The following is a 7,500-nucleotide window of genomic DNA, read 5'->3' as shown; positions in this document are numbered from 1 at the left end:
TGAATGAATAAGCAAATCATTCAAATAAATATAAAGCGAAAGAAAGAAAAAATTTTAATAAGCAAATGATGAAGAATGAAGGGAAGGAGGAGGAGGAGGAGGAGGAGGAAGGAGGAAAGTAAAAAGTTTCGATGGAGAAGGAAGGAGAGAAAATTATAAGGAGGAGAAATACAAGAACAAGAAGAAGAAAAGAAGGAGTAGAGGAGGAGGAGGAGGAGGAGGAGAACAAGAAGACTGAGTAGAAGAAGAAGAACAAGAACAAGAAGCAAGACAGAAAGAGAGAGAAAAGGAAGACAACACGAGAATACAGGAAAAGGAGAAACAACACAAGAAAACAGTAAAACAAAAACAAAAATAAATAAAATGAAAGAAAATAAGAGAGAGAGAGAGAGAGAGAGAGAGAGAGAGAGAGAGAGAGAGAGAGAGAGAGAGAGAGAGAGAGAGTGGAGGGGGGGGGCGTAGTGTAAGGGTCGAGGAAGGTGAAGGAAGAGAGGTGGAGTAGCAACATGGCAGCGATCAAGCCCTCACACGCCCGCAATGGAAGTCTGTATGGCACACCTTTATGGCTGCCAGCGCTACTGAGGCGAGGCTGGCACGGAAAAACGAGAGAATGAAAGTTTGAAAGCCAGAATCAGCAACAGTAGGAGGAGGAGGAGGGGGAGGAAGGGGAGGAGGGGGAGGGTGAAGGTCGGTGAGGCAGTAAGGGCGACAAGTGCAGTATTAGAGGGCGGGGTTCTAAGCCTTACTGCCCCCCATCATCCCTAGTGTTGTATGTTTCTTTGTCGCTTCTATTTTGGCGGCCATGATTGAACCACACACTTCCTCTCTTCTTATCCTGAGTTTTTCCGTGTGTTTTGTCGTTGCCTCGCCTCCCTGTCAGTCTAAGTACTCACTGTTACTGGCTGAAGGTGAAAGAAGGGTCGGATTTCAGTGTTTTTCCGTCATCCGCGAAATTTGTGACCCCGTTAAAATTGCGGAAACGTCTCTGTCTCTGTGTGTGTGTGTGTGTGTGTGTGTGTGTAAACTTCTTTCGTATATTCATCCTAGTTATCTTTTATTTTTTTCCGTGCTTAGTCTGTCTTTTTCTCTCTTATTTCTTTTGTTCTCTTTCTTGGTTTTGTTGTTTTTGTTGTTGTTATTGTTTTTTTTCCTGTGTATTTGTTCATTTTGTGATTTTTTTTTTTTTTTCGTCTCTTCTCTTCTTTTACTGTGTTTTTTTTTCTTGATTCTATTCCAGTTTTTTCCTTTTTTTTATTCATGTGTATTTATTTACTTTTTTTCACTAACTGCCTTCTTTCGTTTATCTTCTTGTTTTTTCCTTTCCTTTCCTGTTCATTCGTTTTTTTTTTCTCTCTCTCTCTAATTCCTTTGTACTCGTTTAATTTTTCTCGTCTCTTGTTATCTTCTCTCTTCTTTCTCTTCTGTTTCCTTTATTTTTATCATGTAATTTTTCGTTTCTATTCCTTTCAATTCGTTCGTCCTCTCTCTCTCTCTCTCTCTCTCTCTCTCTCTCTCTCTCTCTCTCTCTCTCTCTCTCTCTCTCTCTCTCTCTCTCTCTCTCTCTCTCTCTCTCTCTCTCTCTCTCTTTAGTTGAGTGATTGAATGCGAGGAGAGAAAGGTCAGTGATCATCCTTCATTTGTGGATGTGCGGTCATTACGTGAAGGGAACAATAGGGAGGAGGAGGAGGAGGAGGAGGAGGAGGAGGAGGAGGAGGAGGAGGAGGAGGAGGAGGATACACAAAGAAGAGGAAACACGCGGTAAATACGATGTTTATTCCTACAGTCAAGGCCCACTACTGATACCTCTCTCTCTCTCTCTCTCTCTCTCTCTCTCTCTCTCTCTCTCTCTCTCTCTCTCTCTCTCTCTCTCTCTCTCTCGTTCTCCGTTTTGTTCACTCATACTTGCTTTTTTCTTCTTATCTTTTTCACTCTCTTGTGCTTCGTTCTTCCAATACCTCCTCCCTTACTCTCTCTCTCTCTCTCTCTCTCTCTCTCTCTCTCTCTCTCTCTCTCTCTCTCTCTCTCTCTCTCTCTCTCTCTCTCTCTCTCTCTGGCGGAGGAACAAAGGGCAGTAGGTAAAGACTGCACGTTTTCTTAATGATTTTAGAGACAAACCTTTGTTAAAATTTTTGTTTCGGTAACGTCTTTTCCCATCGTCTCTCTCTCTCTCTCTCTCTCTCTCTCTCTCTCTCTCTCTCTCTCTCTCTCTCTCTCTCTCTCTCTCTCTCTCTCTCTCTCTCGTGCCATCTTGACCTAGATATAAGGATGAGAAGCTCAGTTGATCTCACGTGTGTATCTGTGTGTGTGTGTGTGTGTGTGTGTGTGTGTGTGTGTGTGTGTGTGTGTGTGTGTGTGTTTTATGAAGTCATCTGTTAAGTTTGACTCTTGTATCTTGTTTTCTTTTTCTGTTGTTTTACCTCACTTGTGTTACTTTATACTAGTGGTGGTGGTGGTGGTGGTAGTAGTAGTTGTAGTAGTAGTAGTAGTAGTAGTAGTAGTAGTAGTAGTAGTAGTAGTAGTAGTAGTAGGTATAATGATAAGAAGAAAGACAAGAACACCACTAATTAACAGTGATTAATCTAATCTGACCAAACAACAACAACAACAACAACAACAACAAACCCTATTCGATACCCAAACTAATTAAAGACCAATAATTGCATAAGCCTCTTGTTTTTTGTTTTTTTCATTTACTTATTCATCCATTTATTTATTTACAAACAAAAAAAAATGTAATTCACGTAAACTATATAAAAAAAAATAAAAAAAAATGGAGTGTTTTGAACGAAAGTAAGAGCCTTAGAGCATTTTCACTTTCCTCGCTGCTCAGTTTCCCTTTTGACATACAAACAAAAAGCAGCGCCGTTCACATACCAGTAAAATAAAAACTAAATAAAAAAAAATAATAAAAGAGATAAAATACTGCGTTGATTTAGTTGTCAGTGTAAAAACGTTTGTGTTGTGTTTGTGTTGTTGTGTATAGAGAAACTAAGAAAAGTATGTAAAGTAGCATTTTTTTTATGGAGAGAGAGAGAGAGAGAGAGAGAGAGAGAGAGAGAGAGAGAGAGAGAGAGAGAGAGAGAGAGAGAGAGAGAGAGAGAGTAGGAGACAATAGGAGAGACAAAAAAAATGGGAGAATAATACATGAGAGAGAAGAGTTTTAAAAGACAAAGATTGAAGAGGAAAGATCAAAGGATGAGAGAGAGAGAGAGAGAGAGAGAGAGAGAGAGAGAGAGAGAGAGAGAGAGAGAGAGAGAGAGAGAGAGAGAGAGAGAGAATTCAAACACTGATTTAACTCACGAACAAGTCATGCATGCTTTCTTTGTCCCTGTGATAAATGTTCTCTTTCTCTCTCTCTCTCTCTCTCTCTCTCTCTCTCTCTCTCTCTCTCTCTCTCTCTCTCTCTCTCTCTCTCTCTCTCTCTCTTTCTAGCCATCTGTCGGTGTGGAAAACAGTCAAGAAGCAAATAGAGAAAGCAAACTTGATCGAGACTCGTGGGCACTTGAGAGAGAGAGAGAGAGAGAGAGAGAGAGAGAGAGAGAGAGAGAGAGATGACCGTGGAAATTACAAAACTAAAAGCAATATTGAGTGATTGCACGCGATCAGGAATGTAACTGAACACACACACACACACACACACATACACACGAATCTCTCCTCCTCCTCCTCCTCCTCCTCCTCCTCCTCCTCCTCCTCCTCTTCCTCCTCCTCCTCCTCACGTGTTGGCGACTTAGGGTTTTGTAAGAGCCTCACCTTCCCCTCTACCTGTTAATGAGAGCAGTACAGCCCTCACACACCTGGCAGCTCACCTGTGCCCCTTCCCTCACAGCGGCGGTGGTGTTGGTGGTGGTGGTGGTGGTGGTGGTGGTGTTTTATGGTGTGTGTAATGGTAGTAGTAGTAGTAGTAGTAGTAGTAGTAGTAGTAGTAGTAGTAGGTATAGTAGTAATTTTGTTGTTGTTACTGTTGTTATTGTTGTTTATTGTGGTTTTGCTGTTTTGTTGTTGTTGTTGTTGTTGTTTTTATCTGTATAGGGAATGATGTATAAAGAGAGAAGGAAACAAAGGAGGAAAAGACGGAGTAAGGAAGGAATAGATCTAGTAAAGCAAGGAGAATGAATAAAACAAGACAAGGAAAATGGGAAATATAAGTAATGAGAAAAGGAGAAATGGAGTGATGGGTGGAAGAAAGATGTAAGCGTGAGAAGGAATGCAGAGAGAGAGAGAGAGAGAGAGAGAGAGAGTATCTGAAAAAGGGGAAAGAATGAGGAAGGAATGGAGTAAGGGAAAGAGGCAGGGCAAGGCTGGCATTCTAATCTAAAAGTCACACTGTCAGCTCGAGGGAAACCTGGCAGGGCGTGGCGGTGCGGGAGTGTGTGGGAGTCCTGAGAAAGTAAATGTCAAATAGGAAAGAAAAAAAAAAATGAAAGAAGGAAGGGAAATTGTATGAATGTTTTAGTGCACGTGTCTGTGTGTATATAAATTATGTCCGTACGTAGATGTAGTATCTTTTATTTATTTATTTATTTATTTATTTATTTATTTATTTTCTACTGTTGAAGTTGTACGCGAAATGAGATTGTGATATTTTTTTGGGTCAATTATCTGTTGCTACTACTACTACTACTACTACTACTACTACTACTACTACTACTACTACTACTACTACTACTACTACTACTACTACTACTACTACTACCACTACTACTACTACTACTACTACTACTACTACTACTACTATTACTACTACTGCTACTACTACTACTACTGCTACTACTACTACTACTACTACTACTACTGCAGTTATGAAAAATATAAGGAAATTGAATAAGTGAGTGTAATTTTACTTATTATCCTCTTTTATGTCAATGAACTACTACTACTACTACTACTACTACTACTACTACTACTACTACTACTACTACTGCTACTACTACGGAAAAATATAAGAAAGGTGAATCACTCAAGGAAATAATTGATGTGTAAGTCTCTAGAAAGAAAGCAAATTTTAGATCAAGGAATATAAAATAAATTGTGAGTATGAATGAATTGCATTTATAGGCGTGTGTGTTGATGTATTAGGACAAGAACAGGTGCCAGCCACGTGTCTCCCTCCCACTCAGTTTCCTCTCTCGTATCTCTGTTCTTCATTGATTCTTTTTTTTCTTTTTTTTTCTGTCTATTTAATTTTTCCATGTACACTTCTTCCTAAACTTTTCCTTCTTACTAATTATATGTTTCATCTTTCCATTCCCCATTCTCATTCTTCTTCTTTCTTTCCAGTTATCTATTCATTCAGTCTTTCCAATCATTCTTCATTTTTTTTTATTCTTCTGCTTCCTTCAACTCTCTATCTATTTCCTTATAATTCTCTCTATCCAGTTGTCTATCCATTCAATCTCTCTCTAATCATTTTCATTTTTTTTTATTATTCTCTCTATCTCCTTATTGCTCTTCTCGCTTTCCATCTATGTATCCATTCGATCTTTCTAATCATTCTTCATCTTTTATTCTCCCTTTCTCCCTCAATTCTCTATCTGTTTAATCCTCTCGAACGCTTTCCTCCTTCCTTGATCCTTCCTTTAACTCAACTGTTCCTCGTCTTAACTATTTTGCCACGCCCTTATTGATTACTGAACTGCCAAAAAGATAAACAAGATAATAGAAATAGATAAATTAATAAATAGAAGTAAGAAATATATAACTAAGTCAATAAAAGTAATAAATAAATAAATAGAAGTAAATTAAGGAAAAAGATTATAAAACACGCGTCGCCATTAAATATAACCGCTTATTAAAATGCACATGACCATCGCAACTTGTAGCAAAAGAGTGAAAGACGTGCTGCTGTGAGGGACGGACGAGTCTTCCCACGTGTCTGGCTGGCACTGAAGGAGTTACTGTACTGTAAGTGTGTCCAGTTATGGAAAAGCAAATAGGTACCAAAACTTACGATGAACTGTTGAAAGATGTGCTAGAGTGAGGGACAAGTGTGTGTGTGTGTGTGTGTGTGTGTCTAAAAGAATGTGGGTATATAATGAAAAGTGTCTAACCTAACCTAACCTAACTTAACCAAAGAAAGTAAATAACTGAAGGAAACTAACTTAAGAAAGCAAATTTTTACTTATATCACAGAAAGTAAAAGATATTGTGAGTATGAATTTTTGTGTACTTATAGGCGTGTGTGTGTGTGTGTGTGTGTGTGTGTGTGTGTGTGTGTGTGTGTGTGTGTGTGTGTGTGTGTGTGTGTGTGTGCCCTTGAGTGGTAGCGTGAGTGGCAGGTGTGGCGTTTAAACCTAAGGTGTTAACTTTTTTGTACACCCCTTGGCAGCCTCCTTGCATAGTGATGACACCAGTACTGTTATCAATCATCATTACCACCGCCATTATGATTTGCTACTGTGCCTCTCCTCGTGGTGATTGTTAAGTGTATCTAGTTGTACTATGCAGGGCTTAAGGTGTCTATATCCCTGTACGTATGTCTGTATATGTCTGTGTGTCTTTGGGTATTCAGTTTTTCCTTTAAATGTTGTAAAATTCCCTGCCTTTGTCACCTTTTTTTTTATTATTTCATTCTCTAGGCATTTATTTTTCTGTTTGAGGGAGATTTTGTATGTGTGTGTGTGTGTGTGTGTGTGTGTGTGTGTGTGTGTGTGTGTGTGTGTGTGTGCAGTGGTGCGGAATAAGTCCATGTTGCTGTTGTCTTATCATTATATTATTTTATCCCATTAGTGCCATCCTGTTTTATCTTATTATCATTATGCTATTTTATCTTGTTAGTGTTCTATTACTTATTCTATTACTTATATATTATTTCCTCTCATTATCATACAATCTTATCTTATTAACTATCTTATTACTATCTTCTGTTATTTCATCCTATTGTTACTACTACTACTACTACTACTACTACTACTACTACTACTACTACTACTACTACTACTACCACAGTCTTTTATCTTATCATACAATTCCACCCTATATATTACTACACTCTCTCACCTTACTTACCTATCATCACTACGAAGTTCTATCATATTACTACTTATTTCACCGGACTGCCACAGCATCTCACCTTGCCCAGTTATCATACGCACTGTTTCTCCCCGTTACTGTACAATTCCACCCAGTCATCCCTCACACTCTTCCACCCAATCACTACGTGGCATGGTCCTAATATTAGCAAGTGACGTCACGAGGTCTTTATATTTCCCGCAGGTGTGACGTCAGGTGTGGAGGTTGTCGTCCCGAGCGAGGCCTTGACAAGGTAAACCACACACTCACACACAAACACACACACATACTCTCTCACACACACACAAACACACACACACAGAAACGTGCCCTCTCTCACTTTTCCACTGTGCATCTGAAAAAAAAAAAAAAAGAACGGGAGGGAAGAGAGAGAGAGAGGGAAAGAGAGAGAGAGAGGGGAAAGAGGGGAGGAGGAGGGAAGGGGAAGGGGAAGGTGGGGGGAGTGTTTGGGTGTGTGGTAAGAAGTAA

General features: G+C 39.4%; 1 protein-coding gene and 1 long non-coding RNA gene across 3 annotated transcripts in view; one reads left to right on the top strand and one right to left on the bottom strand.

Annotated features, from left to right (window-relative positions):
* LOC135115354 (uncharacterized) overlaps positions 1 to 7,500 on the top strand; it is a 66,181-nt gene that overhangs the window by 39,143 nt on the left and 19,538 nt on the right. Inside the window, exon 2 of the long non-coding RNA XR_010275965.1 lies at positions 7,216 to 7,264. This is a non-coding gene — a long non-coding RNA (uncharacterized LOC135115354). The remainder of the gene's footprint in view (positions 1 to 7,215; positions 7,265 to 7,500) is intronic.
* The window catches only part of LOC135115353 (fibroin heavy chain-like), a 90,765-nt gene that overhangs the window by 78,227 nt on the left and 5,038 nt on the right, over positions 1 to 7,500 (bottom strand). The window lies entirely within an intron of this gene.

This window comes from Scylla paramamosain, chromosome 29 (genome assembly GCF_035594125.1).
Source record: "Scylla paramamosain isolate STU-SP2022 chromosome 29, ASM3559412v1, whole genome shotgun sequence".
Lineage (NCBI taxonomy): Eukaryota > Metazoa > Arthropoda > Malacostraca > Decapoda > Portunidae > Scylla > Scylla paramamosain.
This window is presented reverse-complemented; position numbering and strand designations above follow the sequence as displayed.